A 19,745-nucleotide genomic window follows, 5' to 3' on the forward strand; every position below is an offset into this window, starting at 1 on the left:
CCTTTTGACATCTTGAATGTTGCTTTTAAAAGCACAGTGATGATGTGTGCAAAGTCCTCATCATCACCATCCACTCTGGGTTTATACACGGGTGGGAGGTGGGGGCGGGGGCAAGAGGAAGGTTAAATCATGGCTTGAAGCAGCCCTCACGCGTGAGAATACCCGTCGATATTTCTCAAACCACTTTGGCGATGCGGATTTGAGATTTCTCTCACGCTGGCAGAAGTCGGTCATTATCCTGTATCTGGACGTATTGGCGGTACACCAGTGCAGCAAAACAACACCGGTCCTAATAAAACCGTCTACAAAGTAAATTTGAACTGACGTTCGTCTTCCGGCTGCTACGACATCGCGAGAACTGATTTTGACTCGCACCACCCTGGAAGATTTTCTGACCGGGGTTGCGAATCGCGGGTAAATTTCAGTTTTCAATTTAATTTATTTGGAATAACCCTGTGAGCCATTCGGCTCTTGATTCGGATACAACCGCAACAACCAATAAAATTACAAGATACATTTAAAATTTACTGTACGCAAATGTAAACATCCCCTACAAAAACAATAAAGCCTTCCAGAAAAAGCACCATTTGTTTATGCTGCGTACAAAAATGTGCAAAAAAATATATAAATTCCGTTTGGTAAATAAATAAATAATGCGTCAATTTGCATTTTTTTGTTATACCGCATACCGCCGCATATGCAAAGCAGAATACACGGTTCACGTGCACGAGGAAGACCAAGGATGACATGGATAGATAACATCAAAGCATGGACGAGGCTCACGCTGGAACAAGCAATGAGGAGGACCAGAAGACAGAAGTCATTGGTGAAGGATTGCCCATGGTGCGGCTAAAAACCCTCGGATCGAGGTGGGCTGAACACAAGAGACAATTACCGATGTACTGCCAATACGTTCATTTAAGCAGAAGATGAAGTCAACCCAACGAGACACAAGAAACAATACCTCTTTCGGTAACACCATTAAGCAGACAATACGCTACCACATAAATAATAAAAGTAGATTTTTTCTTACATACCATTAGCCATACGGCCCTCGGGGAGTGTGTAATTTTAACAGCGTTGTTTCGACACAAGCGAATTCCGGACTGGTTTTGACATTCGGCGTCTCAACAGCCGTCAGACTTGCTTGCAAGGTGCCACTTCGAAGACAAAGTCACGTGAATCGAGATAAGGATGTCAGAAAGTAAACATAGTTGAGTCTGGGTAGTGCTTCGATGGGTGACTAGCGTGGACAAACAGGTTGTCACAGAGTTTGCGGGGCTATGTGGTGGGTAATGTAGCAGTTCGCGCGCTGATTTTCGTAACCTGGTGACCCGAGTTCGATTCCCGCTCACGGTCACCGACACTGTTGACGATTATCTGAACCGGTCCTGGGCCTCCCCTAGGTTGACTCAGCCTCAAATGAGTACCCAGCGCGGTGTGTAAACATCGCCACTGGGAAGACAAAGGCGGTCGGGCATGGCGATGGCCACCCACCCCCTCGTGTACCATTCCGGCCTTCATAGGTGCTCGCTAACAGCACTTGCCCCTACAGTCTGTTAAGGCTATACGGGGGATCTTTGTGTGTGTGGCAAGTGGTAGTTTAGCAGTTAGCGTGATAAACCTGGTACCCCGGTTCGATTCCCGCTCAAGGCCAACACCAGTGACGATTATCCGAACCCGTCCCAGGCCTCCCCTAGTTCGACTCAGACTCAAATGAGTACTTAATTCGGTATGTAAACATCGCCACCGGGGCGACAATGCCAGTCGGGCGTGGTGCTGTCCACCCACCCCCTCATGTATCGTGCCGGCCTTCATAGGTGCTCACGAACAGCACTTTCCCCGAAAGTCTGTTAAAGCTATACGGGAGATCTTTGTCTAAGGGCTACATCGTGGGCAGCAGAGGAGACTGGCTGCAACGTGCATCGTTATTTTTTACTGTACTGTACTCATATGCTTCAAAATCTATGCTCCCCCATCCCACATCTCCAACCGGCGCTGTTCAACGTGTGAGCAAATGCCACTCACTGATCAGCACCTCCGATTAGCACGGCTGCCTGCATACGTTGCGAAGGAAGGTCAAAAACACACACACACATCACTGCCTGCGCGGAACGGGGAGGTCTTCACCCATCAGTAGATGAGCAGAGATATATAGGGTACACATGTCAAGTGTCAAATGTGAGCGTCTCACAGCCCCTGCAGCTGCTGCTGCTGCAGCGCCGGACCGGCAGCTGCTGACGGTGGTGCAGGTCTCGTGTAATGCTCCGCTCCACGAATTGTCTTTCCTCACAGCCCTTCGACGAGAAGGACAGCAGTAAACTAAAAACCACCCTCCAAAATTATTATATTTACCATGGCGGGCGGGCGGGAGGGGGGGGGGAGTCACCAAATAGCGACATTAACCACCTACTTCTGCCACGAAAACTCTTTGATCCAAAAGTGGACTCGTCCTTCCCAGCGTGACACTTACACTTTTCTGTGCCTCATTTTCCTAGGGGTTTTTTTAAAATCTCAGTTTATTGGGTTTCCCTCTTGGGTTCTTAGGGGTTTATCTCCGTTTTTTGGGGTTTCTCTCTCAGGTCTTACAGTTGTGAGCCCTTTGGGGGTTGACGTGCACGCCAGAGGGCTGTAAATTATAATTGATTTGGATTTGAAGCTTTCGTGACTGCAGCAATCCATACACTTTGGTTATTTCGGTAAAGTCACGTAGGTAGAAAATAAAATAGATTACGACGTTTCGATCGCAACACAAGCGACCATCATCAGGTGAGACAATCACAGCAGGAAAACTGCTGAAAATGTTTTTCAGAAGAATTTTCAGCAGTTTCCCTGCTGTGATTGTCTCACCTGATGATGGTCGCTTGTGTTGCGATCGAAACGTCGTGATCTATTATTTTCTACCTACGTAACTTTACCGAAAGAACCAAAGCGTATGATTAATTTGTTATTGTTTGTAAACTCGAATGTGCTGTGAACCACTGCAACCGGCACTCGTGAAATGTAATGGGCAAGGGTTCGAAGCAGCTTTTAAAGCGCTTACCGAATGGCAGGTGTGTGTTCAAGCCGGGGTCATCAAATGAGGTGACACACATTTTCTGGGGTAGGAATCTGCTTCCTCGGGTGCAGCGTTTCTGAAACTATTTTGGCCCCGCGTGCCACTCGGCCAATGCAAACATTTCCGTGAACTCCCCCCCCCCCCCCCTCCCACACACACCTACGCCTGGTGACAAGCCAGTAATTCAAAAATAATTATTCATATTACCCCTTGTAACATTAAACATGTTGTTTTTAAAACGCAGCTACAAGGGTATTTTTTAGGCAGGGGGGGGGGGGGCATTTTGATCTTAGGTTTATGGTAGGTTAATCAGAGTAGTTTACCGAACTTCATTTTTCAATTAAATACCATGAGTAACATATGAATTTGTGTACGAAACAGAAGGTACGAACATTGTCATTACTGTCCGGGTCAGCCTGCATTTGCATCACAGCCCCGCGGATGACCTGGAGAACCGTCGCAGACCACCGCTGGGACCGGGGCCCACACTTTGAGAACCACTGCTCTAAGGGCAAACATGTTTTAGCACGTGTAGTTCTGATTATCGGGATTGTTTGGCCATACTTCACCACGGTGGTCCGTGCGGGTTGATGAAGGGGGGGGGGGGGGGGAGAGACAAAGGCCGCTTGGGAAATCGCTCATCGCGGAATTTAAGGGGTGCAGTGCGCTAATCGTAGCGCCACCACTCCACCCACGGTGATTCAAATTGCCGTGGTTCTATGGAGGTTTCTCGAGTGTCTCCGAACGGGCGCGACTAAGACGACTTCGTGTAGTAGTATTAGCCTTTGTCTCCCCAGTGATGTTTACACATCTGGCTAAGTCGACTTGGGGGGGGGGCAGAACCGGTACATATATTCGCCACCGAAGTTGGCCGTGAGCGGGAATCAAACTTGGCGCGCGAAACCACTGCGCCGCCGCTCCCCCCCCCCCCATCATCATCATCACAGCGATCGCACCCCGCACATCTTTCACGCAGCCGCACGAATTCCTCAGTGGCACGCGGCGCGTGAAGCGCGCCGAGGAATGTGAACGACTCAGGCTCGCACCGGCGGCGCCGGCTCGAACACAATGAGATAGCCACCACCACCATCACCCCACATCTCCCCACCTCCACCCCCTCAACACGCGGTGTTTCATCTCTCTCCTCCCAATCTCAACCTCGCCTCCTGCTCCTCCCACCATCACCACCGCCACCGCAGGTTCACCGCCCGACCACAACAACAGACGACCTCCAACCCCCCACCCCACCACCACCCACGCCGCTCAGGAGTCGATGCGGGCCGAGCAAGAGAGGAGATCGCGAAGCGAACAGGAATTACCGGAGGGGCCACTCCGCTTGACGAGAGGGACGGCGGGGGAGAGAGGCTCTCGTGTTCCCTGCGTCTCCACTGGCGCCTCCTGCACTCTGCCGCGTGTCCCCGCGGAGCACCGCTGGTGCCGGGGACTTCTCACCTGCGCCTCCTCGCACCTCACCGCTCACCCCTGCGACTGCATGTCTCTCTTTGGGTGCTGCCTATGTGCATCGTTTAACCACGCTGCTCATCCCCTGCAGCTCACGGTTCATCCCTGACCGTCCAGGCCCCCCCCCCCCCCCCCCACTGCTTCAAGACACGGAGGCGGGCGCCTCTGCTACAGGGCGCCGGGGCATGAAGGACACGAGCTGATGGGCCCCAGAGTGGCCGTGTGGAGCAGTAACCACCCGCTGCTGCTGAGCCAGAGGCTGCGTTGTCTGTGCGTCTCCGTTGCGCTACTGGGAGCCATCGCCTCCAACGCACTGTCAGGAGGATCTCTCTGTCCGCGACCCCCCTGGTGCTGGGATTCGGTGAGAGACCCCCAAATCCTCCGCTCCCCCTTCCCCCGCTCGCCAATCGTTGCGTTCCCCTTCAAGGGGGCCCTGCAGGGCCGTGCGTCTAGTTCTAACGGGGATGTGTGTCCGTGTGTGTGTCTCTGTGTGTCGTGCTCAGGAGCTCAACTGCACTGCGCGACCAGGTGAGGCCAGGTGCGACCCCTGTGTGTGTGTGCGGGCGTTCGATGCGTGTGGAGCGAACGCGGTGATGCGGTGCGGTGTGGAGTTATACGGTGAGGCGCGTGGGCCCGTCTACTTTAGTGTGGTGAGGTGAGTGTGGCGCGCGTGTGGGATGACCTACAAGCGGCGCGTTCACGTGGTGTGGCGTGGCACTGCACGCTATGGCGTGGATGACTGCACGCTGTGGCGTGGCACGGGACGGTGTGGCGTGGCACTGCACGCTGTGGCGTGGCACGGGACGGTGTGGTGTGGCACGGGACGGTGTGGCGTGGCACAGGACGGTTTGGCGTGGCACGGGACGGTGTGGTGTGGCACGGGACGGTGTGGTGTGGCACGGGACGGTGTGGTGTGGCACGGGACGGTGTGGTGTGGCACGGGACGGTGTGGTGTGGCACTGCACGCTGTGGCGTGGCACGGGACGATGTGGCGTGGCACTGCACGCTGTGGCGTGGCACGGGACGGTGTGGTGTGGCACGGGACGGTGTGGTGTGGCACTGCACGCTGTGGCGTGGCACGGGACGGTGTGGCGTGGCACTGCACGCTGTGGCGTGGCACGGGACGGTGTGGTGTGGCACGGGACGGTGTGGCGTGGCACAGGACGGTGTGGCGTGGCACGGGACGGTGTGGCGTGGCACGGGACGGTGTGGCGTGGCACGGGACGGTGTGGTGTGGCACGGAACGGTGTGGCGTGGCACTGCACGCTGTGGCGTGGTGTGTTGCGTGTCCTCCAGGTGCCTGCGACTCACCTTTACCCGCGTGGCGAGCCCCCGCTTCCCCCCGGGACCTCCTCGTCTCCTCCTCGTTCCACGAGGGCCGCCTCCTCCTCAACATCAGCTGGGCCGTGAGCCCCGACGGTAGGGTTGCCGCCTCCTGAGGCTAAAAAACACTGGGACATGTCGCTGGAAGAATATAGAACTGCACCTGATACTCAATCACAATGCCCGATAATCCGTGGGCTTGAGTGGCGTAAACTCCTGTTATGACGACTACTTGTACTTACACAGTTGAAAACAAAAAAAACACAGGACTCGTAATGTCCCCGGGAAGACTTAAAAGAGACGAGATGCCACGGCGTCGTCACCATGCCCAGGGGCTGGTGGATCACGGGAAGATTTGACGAGTCTGTCGAAAAATCACCCCCGTGGGCTGTGAGATGGCAGAGTAACGAAGCAAGTGAGTGGGTCTTCATTTGAAGCTTTCGTGACTGCAAGGAATCCACACTCTTTGGTTCTTTCGGTAAAGTCACGTAAATAGTAAATAAAATAAATCACGACGTTTCGGGCGCAACGCAAGCGTCCGTCATCAGGTGGGAAAGCCGTGGTCTGCTGCTGAGGCAGACTGCAAGCAGTCGCTTGTGTTGCGCTCGAAACGTCATGATTCATGATTATTTTATGATTTATTTTATAAATTTCGATTTAAAGCTTTCGTGACTGCAAGGATTCATCTTCTTTGGTTCTTTCGGTAAAGTCACGTACAATGAGAATAAAATAATCAAATAAGACAATAAAATTATCACGACGTTTCGGCCACAGCACAAGTAGCCTTCTTCAGGTGAAAGAACAGAACTGTCGGGACGACAGAGCTTGAATGAACGCTGTTAAGATTCGTAGCTACTTGTGTTGCGGCCGAAACGTCGTGAGAATTTTATTGTGTTATTTTATTTTTTTATTCTCATTCTACGTGACTTACCGAAAGAACCAAAGAATATTTATTTTATACTTACGTGACTTTACCGAAAGAACCAAAGAGTAAGTGAGTGGGTCTCGTGTGGACCACTTTGAGCGTTACCACCTCCCTCGCACATTGCGTGGTGGGCTTTTCTCCCAAGTGGAATGCTCAGATGGCTTTGCCGCTGTGGCTTTCTCCACGATGGTTAAAGCCCCTTAGTTGAGATTGAGATTTATGGTGGCCAGATCATTGTTGGGCTTCACCTGGTAAGATGAACAAAAATAGTTTGGTTTTATTTGTATCGAAATTTGTAACGGTTTGTTTACTTTCCTATACGGTACTTTACACTCGTGTCGTGTTTCTACGACGCGATTTTATTTAATTGTCTGTTGTTGTATCCTCAAATGTTGTAACTCAATTTTAACCCACTTCCCAATGTGGTATCGACTGCAAACTTGGTATACTTATGTCTTACTGATGACAATACTATATTCTATTATAAAAAAAGAAAAAAACATCTTGTTTATATGTTATGTTTCGGCTTGGGTCTAATTGTCCATGCTCAACTCACGTTGGCTGTAAATCACCACGTTCCACTTACGTTGTGGCAAGCTTCGGGGCCACTTCCTGGAGTCGTGGAGTTCTGCCATTATGAGAACGTTACATTTCATTAAAGCGTGTTTAATTTTTTTTTAAATATTACTTATTATACTGCTTGTTGTTGTCACATTCTGACCCGCCCCTACTGGACATCTGTGAACAAGAGCTTTATAGCTCATCGGATTCCTCCTGCTGTATAAATAAATACAGATAATCGATGTTGTATTTTTGTGTTTTACATTTGTTTACTACGTGAAATTCGCATAAATAAATGTACACATAGACAAAAATACATATCCTGTAAACGGTTACTGTACTTACTGCACCGTAATTACCACTCCAATCTCGACGTTTCTGCATCACGGGGTGATGTATGTGGTGCAGTGTATTCATTGCTTAAGTTGTATGTAGTGTATAATGTACCGTATACAATATTTAACACTGAAATCAAGCCTAGAGCTACTCCCTTTGTCACGCACGCGGTGCCGACAGTCGGGCTGGGTTACAGCCTTTGGAGAGGTTTTGCCGGATCGGCTCGGGATTGCCGGATCATGTTGGAAGCAGCCGAATAATCGACGATTAACTCGGCAGTATTCTAATTATGACTACCTCGGTGACTCCCAAGTGAAGCCACATTCTCGCCCACGGAATTGTCCAAAACATCCCGAAGTAGCAGCACCCTGCTGACAATGAGTCTTGGGACTCGGTTTCTCCTTCGGTAAATGGATGACAGATTAAATCACTTCAGAACCTAGGCCCTGTCCATGTATTGGCAGACATCCCACGGACAAGAGAATGTTGTTCTTCTGATCACAATAGCTGACGGAGATAAGATCAAGATAGTCTGGCTGTTGTGGTACAACTGGATTGTGTGGTGGTGGTGATAATGACGCTGACAATGATGTTGACAAATATAATGATGAAGATTATGATGATGTTGACAGATTGATGATGATAAAGATTATGATGGAGGCTGATGATGATCATGATTAATGATGAGGATGACCAGCATAATCATCGTCATGAATACTGTATTATGATGACAGTAATTATGACAGTGATGGTGAAAATGACGGTAAAGATTAATGGTTAAAATGATAAGTCGCTGACACGACTGTATTATGCTGACTGATGACAATAACCCTACAATGATGCTGTCGATTAATATAGTCGTAACAATGATGACGATATAACCATAATGATTATGATGGACCGTGATGATGACGTTGTTGGTGTCGTTGAAGCGAGCATCCTCGTGCTGCAGGGCTGGCGCGTGGAGCTGGTATTCACCGACCTGCGCAGAGAGTGCACCCTGCTGCTCCTGCATCACCCCGTGCCCACCCCACGCGACCCCCGGGGCCACAAGGTGAGGAGCCTGTGTGGAGGAGCTGTAGCTGAGAGGACACGGGGAGGCTGAGTGTAGCTGTGTGGAGGAGCTGTAGCTGTGGAGACACGGGCAGTCTGAGTGTAGCTGTGTGGAGGAGCTGTAGCTGAGAGGACACGGGGAGGCTGAGTGTAGCTGTGTGGAGGAGCTGTTGCTGAGGGGACATGGGGAGGCTGAGTGTAGCTGTGTGGAGGAGCTGTAGCTGTGGGGACACGGGGAGGGCTGAGTGTAGCTGTGTGGAGGAGCTGTAGCTGAGGGGACATGGGGAGGCTGAGTGTAGCTGTGTGGAGGAGCTGTAGCTGAGGGGACACAGGGAGGCTGAGTGTAGCTGTGTGGGGGAGCTGTAGCTGAGGGGACACGGGGAGGCTGAGTGTAGCTGTGTGGAGGAGCTGTTGCTGAGGGGACATGGGGAGGCTGAGTGTAGCTGTGTGGGGGAGCTGTAGCTGAGGGGACACAGGGAGGGCTTAGTGTAGCTGTGTGGAGGAGCTGTAGCTGTGGAGACACGGGGAGGGCTTAGTGTAGCTGTGTGGAGGAGCTGTAGCTGAGAAAACACGTGGAGACTGAGTGTAGCTGTGTGGATGAGCTGTAGCCGAGGGGACATGGGGAGCTTAGCACCAATGGCAGTTCGAATGTTTCTCACACTCCTTACCAGTGGCAGGATTGGATACTCAAACTGGAGTTGTTGAGAGTGAGAGTGGACTTCTTCCCTGATGAGCAGGACGCCTGTTTTGGAAACGGTTACCTGGTGGAAGTTTGAACCAATCCACGACGATGTGAGAGTGAATGGTGAGGCTGGGTTCATGGAGGATGCTCTTGAAGGGTGTCACTGCTGTTCAGTTAGAAGCAGTCGCCCTCCAGCAACGACGGAGGGTAGAGCAGCGACACTTACAACAACGAGCGGAGTGCCGGGTGGCTAAAATGCAGCACGTTGGCACAGTCGGGGACACAGCTGGTGCATCTGCCAGTCAGTCAACCCATGGCACCTGGGTCTGGTCCCGTTACCTCCTGTCAGTGAGCCTTCGACACTTTACATGGTCTCAAAGTGCACCTGGCCTGGCACAGGCACCGTGGTGACGTCACCGTTACTTGGTGGTGAATGGCAGGCGTTGGTATTGGTATGGCGTCAGTGGCGATGCAGAGCCCGGTGTCATCAGCACAGAGAGTTACTGTCAATGTTAAAACTGGAGATGTGTTTTTTACCGAGCGGGAGGAGATCTACTGGGCAGCGCAGCAGGGCCCTAGATGCAGCCTCTGGGGTCTCCACGGCACAGGGTCTCATGAGGAGTTCCACGGCCTTCGCACGGAGACACAGCAAGAGCGGCGTGAGAGGCGAGGGTGCCACTGGGAGAGATTTAAGAGATGCCAACGTAGCCACGAAGGTGCGCTTGGAGAGGATGGAGCGAGTGGTGTCTGGTGTCACGAGCAGTGGAGAGGTCCAGAAGAGTTGGGAGTGAGAGGAGAGGAGAAAATTGGTCGCTGATCTCGTGTCAGTGGAATGGCCTTGTGACTGGCGTCACGAGAGCATGGAGATCTCGACACTATAAATGCCCACATTAAACATCAATGCTACATCTCTCCCTTGAGTTTCATCAGCAGCAGCCGTAGACAATCCACTACGGGTTGAATGTCTCCCCAAACAGCCACTAACCCTCACGATGCTGCAATGTAATAATAATCTACCTAGCGCTTTGCACATGAACCAAAATCATCGCTCCATCTCCTCAGTGGATGGGCTCTCAGACTCGCTCTATCCCTTGGCTCCCTTGGGTTTATGTCCTTAAATCTCAAATCATCCTCAGAAATCTCTTGGGCAATCTCGTCCTATATTTCTTCAGATCAACGTGGACCCAACTCCTGGAGACTGCGTTGATAACAAGTTTCTCCATCAGCGTCTCTGAAGAAGGGCCATTGCCCGAGACGTGAGCAATTATGCTCGTTTATGTAATAATTAATTATAAGGCCGCGGTCTTATTGAAGAATGTTTTGAGTTTTAGTTACGTCTGTTTGTGTGCGATTGCCAACACACTGCCACAGAAGAATATTGTTTAAGCCTTTAAACGCCACAGCGTTATTCGTAGCTTGTTCATTTTGGGTTAGATCATTGTATAGGTATAATGCAAATGTTCAGCTGTACCCTTCGCTACCCGACAGAGCCGTTTAGAGACACGCTTTGAGAGTATTTGGCTGCTGCTGTACATTTCCACATTAGAAGCCAACTCGTTGAGCTATCATTTGGGCCAGGTCGCTTCTGCAAAAGAACTGTAATAGCTCAGAGGGCCTTACCTGGTAAAATAAAAATGGTTTAGTTCAGAGACAATTAAATCAAGTTGTTACACATCACGAGCAATATGTCCCAATTGATTTGTTGTTTCATCCAAAGGAGAGGAGGAGGGAGGAATGTTGAAAAGCAAGCAAAATGTTGACAATTGTTTGTCGCAGGAGATAGTATCGGGCATCACGACAGCAGCCCAACTCTCGCGTGAGCGACATCTTGTGTTGCCTCAGCGTCACTAACGCCCCCTGCGTGTGTGAAACCGGCTAACGAAAAAAAAATATTGCCTCTTATCGTGTCTCCTGTTCTCGCGATTGTGCAAAGCAGTCCAACAACTGGGGTGATCATCTGATAGACAAATTATTCACCCCTCTGCTTTACGCAACTTTCCCGATGACTTCCTCTCTTTGCAAAAAGCGTTCGCGTAGAAAGCGACACGCAGAGTTGCGCTGCTCCCAATCCACTCGCCCTGCTTGAGTGGCACGTGGTCACCACATTGCGTGTGCGACACTGTCAGCCTTGCCTAGATCACCAACTCAAAGAGCTGTGCTACTCGCACACGTCAGGCAGACATTGCTCCCAACCATTTGCTCCACATGCATAGCACGTGACGCTATACATTGCGTGTACCTCCGATGAGCACTGTTGTGTATGTACGTTGCGAAAGAAGTTCAACATAGATACATACATAGACCACCATCTCCAAAGAGCGCTGAATGTGGATTGTTTGGGCCGTGATATTGTTTGGACCATCTACTTTCAAGATAAACGATCACACCATTATTCACTTTGATTTAAAGCTTTTGTGACTGCAGGGATTATTATTCTTGGTTCTTTCGGTAAAGTCACTTAGAAGGGAAACAAAAAAAATGTGAAAACATCACTGACAATCTTTTTTCAAATTTTCTTGCTGTGGTTTTCACACCTGATGATGATTGCTTGTGTTGCAGTCGAAACGTCGTGATAATTTTATTGTTTTATATATATTTTTTTCCCTTCAACGTGACTTTACCGGAAGAACCAAGAGTACCATTATACTTGTTAATGCAAACGAGTATAATGGAAAATGAGCCCCGTCGTCGCACACGAGCACCGTTGACATGCCAATCTCTCCCTCTAACGCAGCTGCTGTGCGTGCGTGCGGCGACGGGACTCATTCCCATCTCTGGCCCAGCCTACTTACCCCTAGGTGACACCCACCTCAAGCCTGTCTATATAACCTCTTGTTGCAGCAGCTCTTTCCTGTTCGGAAGTTCTACTGCTGTATCTTTTCACCTGATGACGATTGCTTGTGTTGCGATCGAAACGTCGTGATTTATTTTTCTCTTTTTCTACCCACGTGACTTTACCGAAAGAACCAAAGTATAAGAACGGTACCCAAACCGATCGCGAATACGAGAGAAGGCTCGCATGTTCCCTGACACCGCCACCATGAATAACACGCGCACGGCACGAGTGCCCCACAAACAATGACCCTCCTGCCGGACAAACACGCCGTTTGCACCGACAGCTGCAGCTCTAGCTCCAGTCACTCTCGCTCACCGGCTGGACAAGCGCTCCTCCTTGTCACTCGATACTGCCGTTGTCACTGTACCTGTGAACTTTCGCTCATTGCTTCCTCCACGCACATTGCAGGACCACGGTCTACCAGACGCTGACCGTTTCGTCTCCTCATTCACACGGTGCTCAGTCACCACCACCACCACCACACTGCAGGTCACACTCACTCACCCACGTGCCACACTGCAGATCACAACACACACTCCCCTACTCACTCATGACGCCGCCGGTCACCTCACTTCTCTTTCTGCTTCTTCCCACGCACTGTCACACTTTAGAATTCCCTCCTGCTATCATCATCATCGTCATCTCGGTTCCTAAATTTGTATAACCTTGCTCAATTCCAGACATGCGATAACTGTTAGGGGCCGTCCATAAATTGCGTCACGCGATTTTGGACGATTTTTTACCACCCCCCCCCCCTTCGTCACACGGCGTCACAAAAAGTCAGACGCCCCCTCAAATATGACGTCACAAAGCTCTGCCCCCCCCCCAAAAAGAAAACATGCTTCAAATCGCTTTACACTATTGTCATTTTAGTGCGTATTTAATATGGCGCTGCACTCTGATGTTGTAGGAGAAAAAAAGGTCTATTTAATTAAGCAGAACGTGTTGTCTATATTCTTAGCTCTTTCGGTAAAGTCACGTTGATGGGAAACAATAAAATAACGTGACTTTACCGAAAGAGCTAAGAATATGAATTACTGCAGTCACGAAAGCTTTAAATCAAAGTGTTGTTTATATTTATTTAAAGTTGCGCATTTTGATGTGACGTCACATTTCTCAACCCCCCTCCCTAGATGCGTGACGTCATTTATGGACGGCCCCTTATCAAAAAGGGTAAAGGTGTAGCCCTGCAAGTGCTCGCTCGTGCCACTACTGGCCGAAGGGCTCCCCTCAAAGGGGGGCAGACGAACGACGCTCACAACAATGAGTGGAGCTCCGGACGGCTAAGACGCAGAGTTAGCACTGTGAGGAGGATAGTTGGTGCATTTGCCGGTCGTCTCAGTCAACCCATGCCACACGGGTCTGTCCCATGGACTCCAGCCAGCGGGTCTTCGACACTTTCACGTGGCGACGTCACCGCCGCTTATTGTTGATCGGCGGTCGTTGTTGTCGTTGCTGTTGTGCCGCAGTGGCGAGTGCAGGCGTGCGCGTGCGTGGCGCCCGGCGAGGCGGTGCTCGTGAACGTGTACAGCCTCCCGGGGGGCAGCGAAGCTGCGTCCGTGTTCTACACTGCTCCCGGTACCGCCCGCACGCTGCCACGCCGTACGAAGCCTCGCCGCGGTGACCACTGGCTGTGCGGGTGCACGTCACGTGCCACCCGCTCTTGACACGTGGCTCAGAAATGCACGAACAAAATTGGGATTTTTTTTGTTTTTGTTTAAAGAAGCGCGGTGATACGGACGCTTGCCTCGGGTCGCATTGCGAATGCGTTGATTGTAGAACGCACGTAGGATGACATCAGTCACACTGTCAAGACAAGTGAGTGGGATCGAGCAGGACACGGCACAGCTAGAAGGGACGATAGTCGATGGCCAACACTAATTATGGAGTTGCAGAAAAGGAACGGAAGTCATTAGAAAGGAGATGGAGCGATGAAATCAGCTCATGTCGTGCGCAGGTGCTGGGTCGACCATGAGAGATGGCGACAGAATGGGAAAGACTTCACCCAGCAGTCGATAGATGGTGGCTGATGATGACGATGATGCGGTCGTACACAACCTAACCGCAGGCCGCTGTCCCGCCGCTTGCCGCAGGTTGCCACGAAGAGGAGGTAGCCAGGGGCGCCACGTGGAGCTGCCACGGTGAGCTCCCTCCTGCCCGCCTGCCCCCCGTGCCCGCCGATCCACAATGGCACAGACTCACAACGGGTACTGGCACGCCCACGCTCCGAGCTAGGGCTGCCGCGATATGCTTGGTCGCGGTACGATCCGGTACCACCGTGGGCGTCTCGCGAGCGTTCGGTCACCCCCGCGCGTGAGCGGTGGACGTGGCTCAAGGTGGTTGGCTCCGTAGCCGAGCTATCAGCTTTTGCGCGACCTCATCCTCTTTCGGAATAACGACTCCTAACCGCCAGCTGGTACGTGGACCTCGCTACTCACAGAGACGTCCGCTGCCCCCCCCTCAATCTCTCTTGCCCCTGCGAGAAGACCTCCCCACTCGTTTCTCTAGACCAGGGGTCGGTAACCTGCGGCTCCGGAGCCGCATGCGGTGGCTCTTTAAGGCCTGCAGTGCTGCTCTTGAAATTCGAAAAAAATGGGTTTTGTTATTTTGGTTGCCAACCCGTGACTATGGAAGTCCAGTTCACCATGGAAGTCCAGTTTACTATGGGCAGGGATCGGCAAACCTGCGGCTCCGGAGCCACATGTGGCTCATTGAGGACTGTTTCGGGACGTTATTTATTAGGGACTGTCTTGTATTCACATGCATTGTGGCTCTTGAAATATATTTTACCAAATTTCAAACAAAAACGGCTCTTCTTGTTGTTTTGGTTGTCGACCCCTGCTGTGGACACACCAGCTCCTAAATCGCCTACCCATTCCCCACTCCCGTGCTCCCCGTGCTCCCCCCCAGGTGAGACGGAGCTGCAGGTGGGAGTCCTCCCCGTGGGGGACCAGGGGCTGAACGTGAGCTTCGCACGTGGGCCTCAGTCTGCGCCACGGCGAGGGCGCTGGGTGGTGCGGGCATGCCAGCGGAGTGCCACGGGCGCCTGCTCCTGGGAGCTGGAGCAGCTCAGCGTGGACGAGGGCGAGGAGGAGGGGGAGGAGTGGGGTGCCGTGCTGACACAAGTGCCCAGGCTGCCCTGCGTATGTGTGCAGGTTTGTGTCTGTGGGAAGGATAATCGACAGTGGGGTGAGCGGTGGTGCAGTGGTTAGCGTGCTGGGCTACGAACCCGGCGACCGAAGTTCGATTCCCGCACACGGCCAACGTCGGTGACGATTATCTGAACCGGTCCTGGGCCTCCCCTAGGTCGACTCAGCCTCAAATAAGTACCTGGTGAGATATGTAAACATCACCACTGGGGAGGTAAAGGCGTCCGGCGTGGTGCTGGCCACCCACCCCCTCGTCTGTTGTCCCGGCCTTCAAGGTGCTCGCTAACAGCACTTGCCCCAACAGTCTTTTAAGGCTATACTGGGGATCTTTGTCTTTGTGTGGACCTTCATAGGTGATGCTTCCTATCAGCACTTACCCCAAGATTCTGTTAAGACTTAAAAGGGGATGAATACCTGATGCATGTGTAAACATTTATCACTGGGGAGACAGCGGTGGCCAGGCATGTGTTGCTGGCCACCCACCCCCTCGAGTACCATGTTGGCCGACCTTCATAAATTCTTGCTATGTGCACTTGCCCCAACTTTCTGTTAAGGCTATAGGATGAATCTTTGTATTTGTGTGCACAAACTCAAGGGCAGGTGTGTATGCATACACTGGTGTGTATGAGTGTGAGTGCACAGGTCTGTGTGCACGCACACATGCATATTTTTCCGTGAGTACACAGGTACGCGTGTTCACAGCTGTGTGCTCGCCTGCTGGGGCTCACCACGGTGGCGAGATGTTAACTACCTCGCCTAGTATACAGATCATGGGTTCAATCTCGACGCTAACGCCTGTATATTTGGAGTTTGCATGTTCTCCTCGTGGTGGCGTGGATTTTTCTCTGGGCCCTACAGTTTTTCTTTTCCACATTCAGAATCAACACGCATTTCTATTATTTGGCTTGTGTATATTTTCACGTGATAAGCCACTTTGTTGAGCTACCATTTGTGGCCAGCTCGCTTTGGAAAAAGAGCTAAATAGCTCAGTGGGCCTTTCCTGTTAAAATAAAATAGTTTAGTTTTACTCTTTGTAATTCCTGCAGTCACGAAAGCTTCAAATCAAGTTTGAAGTTTAGTTTTAGTTTGATTAGCACCGCGGTTCCTCTACTGGCCTGTAATTGGTAATCCCTCGGCTCTCATGTTTCTCGCTGCCTCCTCCCCCCCACCTCTCTCCTCCACCCCCCCAGGTGTTCTTACTGGCACACGCCCAGGAGCGAGTGCAGGTGTGCCCCTTCATGGACAGTGAGTGCCGCACCACAGCGCACCTCACCCACTCATCCACCAACCCGCGCAGCTACCCCACCCGTCTGTTCACTCACTAACCCACACCCCCACCCTCCTGTCCACCTACTTCAGCTACCTATCCATACACTCAACTACTCACTCACCCATGCATTCACTTACCTGAACACTTAGTAACTCACCCACTCACTTATCCACTCACTAATCTACTGACCATTCAATCGATCACCCCCTGACTCATCCACCTTGTCACACCCCCACCCATGCACTCACTCCCGTTCACTCACTAACCCAACTCACTTACCCACTAACAACTTTGTCCTCCCAGACACCCTCTCAACTGTGGGACATTAAATCGATCATCCACTCAATCACTAATCCATCCATTCACTACACTCATTCACCCACCCGCCCATCCATTCACCCAGCCACCCAATCATCCATTCAACCATCAACTAATCCAGTGACCCAACCACAACTCCATTCACCCACCAACTAATCGAATCACTCACCCACTAATCCGTTCACTCATAAACTTATCCATTCACCCACCTACTAATCCATTCACTCACCCACTACTCCGTTCACCCACCCACTAATCCATTCACCCACCCACTAATACATTCACCCATCCACTTATCGGTTCACCCACCCAAAAATCTATGCACCCACCCACTAATCCGTTCAGCCGCCCACTTGTCTGAGCGTGTGTCGTCTACCTGCTGACCCTCCCACAGCCACCCTGCAGCTGCGGGTGTGGCTATCGGGACCAGAGGGGGGCGCGCTGCACGCGCGCGTGGCCGTGGAGCCGGCCGGCTGTGCTCTGCTCGTTCTCGCGTCGCTCTACGCGCGGGGCACGCCGGAGGAGGGCAGCGCGCGCACGGCGCTCGCCAACACACTGGAGCTCAGCGTCGAGGTGCACGCACAGACTCACTCGTACCAGCGGCTCACTCTTACAGCGGCTCACCTGTTCAGTGACTCACTCGTACACTGGATCACTCGTACACCCGCTCACTCGTACACTCACTCACTCACACACTCACTCACTCATACTCCGGCTCACTCGTGCACTCACTCACTTATACATTCACGCGTACACTCACGCGTACACTCACTCGTTTATACACTCACTTCTACACTCACTCACTCTTACCCTCGCTCACTTGTACACCGACTCATACACTGGCTCGCTCACTCATACACTCACTCACACACTCGCTCACTGATACACCGGCTCACTCTTACACTTACTCGCTTATACACTCACTCACTTATACACTGGCTCATATGCTCGCTCATTTTTACATTCACTTACACTCACTAAATTAATTGATCATTCATTCAGTCACTCAATGACCTACCTACCCACTTTCTCACTCACTCATTTACTTGCTCATTCACGAACTCACTCACCCGCTCACTCACACACTCAATGACCCTGTATGACCCAGTGTCACCCTGTCTGCCAGAGTTTCCCCGTGACCTTTGAGCTGACGCAGCCCGTGATGGACGCTCTGCACCGCGGGGCCGTGTGCGTGCAGGTAACACACCTGCACGCGCACGAATGTGCGTCCGCGTGTGTGCGTGGAGAAGTGGGGAGCGGTAGTGTAGTGGTTAGCGTGGTGCACTATGAACTCACCCACGGTCAACACCAGTGACACTTATCCAAATCGGTCCTTGGCCTCCGTAGGTCGAATTAGCCCCAACATCACCACTGAAGAGACCAAGACGGCTGAAAGTGGTGTCGGCCATCTACTCCCTCGTGCGCCGTGCCGGCCTTCGTAGGCGCTCGCTAACAGCTCTTGCCCTAACAGTCTGTTCGGGCTATATGGGGGATCTTTGTGCGTGGAGAAACACGAGCCATTGTGGAATCTCGTAGGCTATCATGAGCGATCAAGGGCCATCATCAATAATCACAGATCACCATCAATATCCATAGCCATCAATTGGCTATTAGGGCAAATCTCAAAACATTGTGACCCATCACACACCATCATGAACTAGTATAGGGGTCGGCAACCTGCAGCTCCGCAGCCGCATGCGGTGGCTCTTTGACTGACCCCTTGCAGCTCTGTGGTTGCCACCTTGCGGGCAGCCATTTTTTTAAAGCTGAATTGAGATCATTCAGTTCTTTACGCTGGAAAACGTGGCACTGGCGGTCTCCCCGCTTTTATGACGTTGCAATGCATTCCTGGACACCCCGTCGTCAATCGGATCCCGCCCCCATAGATGTGTAATGAGTTGCACGAGGTCAGACTGCGTGCAACCACTCCACTCCAGATCCCACCAGGAAGCGCCCCGATCGCCCCGCCTCAGCTGGTGACGTCACCATTCTCCTCCTGGGCGTTCTCTCTTACGCCCCGCCTTCTCTCTCACGCCCCGCCTTCTCTCTCACGCCCCGCCTTCTCTCTCACGCCCCGCCTTCTCTCTCACGCCCCGCCTTCTCTCTCACGCCCCGCCTTCTCTTTGTTTTCCTTTGTGACGTCATCTTCATAGTAACCTGGGATCCCGTGGTTATTTCTACCCCCGGATCGCGTGAGTGTTAGCACTACAGATGCAATGTCAGCGTCTTGGTGACAACAAAATGTACAACAGACAAACCGCATTGCTAAGGAATAAAACAGGAGAAAAAAAGACACCTAAATAGACGCAGTTGATTCGATCAACTATATTTTTTTACACGCTTTTATTTAGCTCACTGTCTGTTATTGTTGTATCCTCAAATCTTGTTACTCAATTTTAACCCACTTCCCAATGTGGTATCGACTGCAAACTTGGTATACTTATGTGATACTGATGACAATACTATATTCTATCATTACAAAAAAAATAAAACCATATTTTTTTATTTGTTATGTTTCGGCTTGGGTCTAATTGTCCACGCTCAACAGACGTTGGCTGTAATTCACCATGGTCCCCTTACGTTATGGCAAGCTTCGGGGCCACTTTCTGGAGTCGTGGAGTTTTGCCACTACTTGTACGATACATTTCATTAAAGCTTGTTTTTAAAAAAGTATTTTTTAAATATTACTTTTATTGTTTCTATAAGTCAAAATGTGTGGCCTCATCTGCTGTATACCTGCTGCTATGTGTTGTGTACAAGCATCTCTTTCTGC

The 19,745-nt window shown here is 51.4% G+C and overlaps 1 long non-coding RNA gene across 1 annotated transcript; it reads left to right on the forward strand.

The window, feature by feature from the left end:
* The first annotated feature begins 13,483 nt into the window (after positions 1-13,483).
* LOC142930064 (uncharacterized) lies at positions 13,484-15,977 on the forward strand. Its single transcript, XR_012946013.1, has 3 exons — positions 13,484-13,813; positions 14,329-14,376; positions 15,146-15,977. It is a non-coding gene; the product is annotated as an uncharacterized LOC142930064 (long non-coding RNA).
* Positions 15,978-19,745: the final 3,768 nt, after the last annotated feature.

Source organism: Petromyzon marinus, chromosome 36 (genome assembly GCF_048934315.1).
Source record: "Petromyzon marinus isolate PM22_M1 ecotype Great Lakes invasive population chromosome 36, UKy_Petmar_22M1.pri1.0, whole genome shotgun sequence".
In the NCBI taxonomy this organism is placed as follows: Eukaryota; Metazoa; Chordata; class Hyperoartia; order Petromyzontiformes; family Petromyzontidae; genus Petromyzon; species Petromyzon marinus.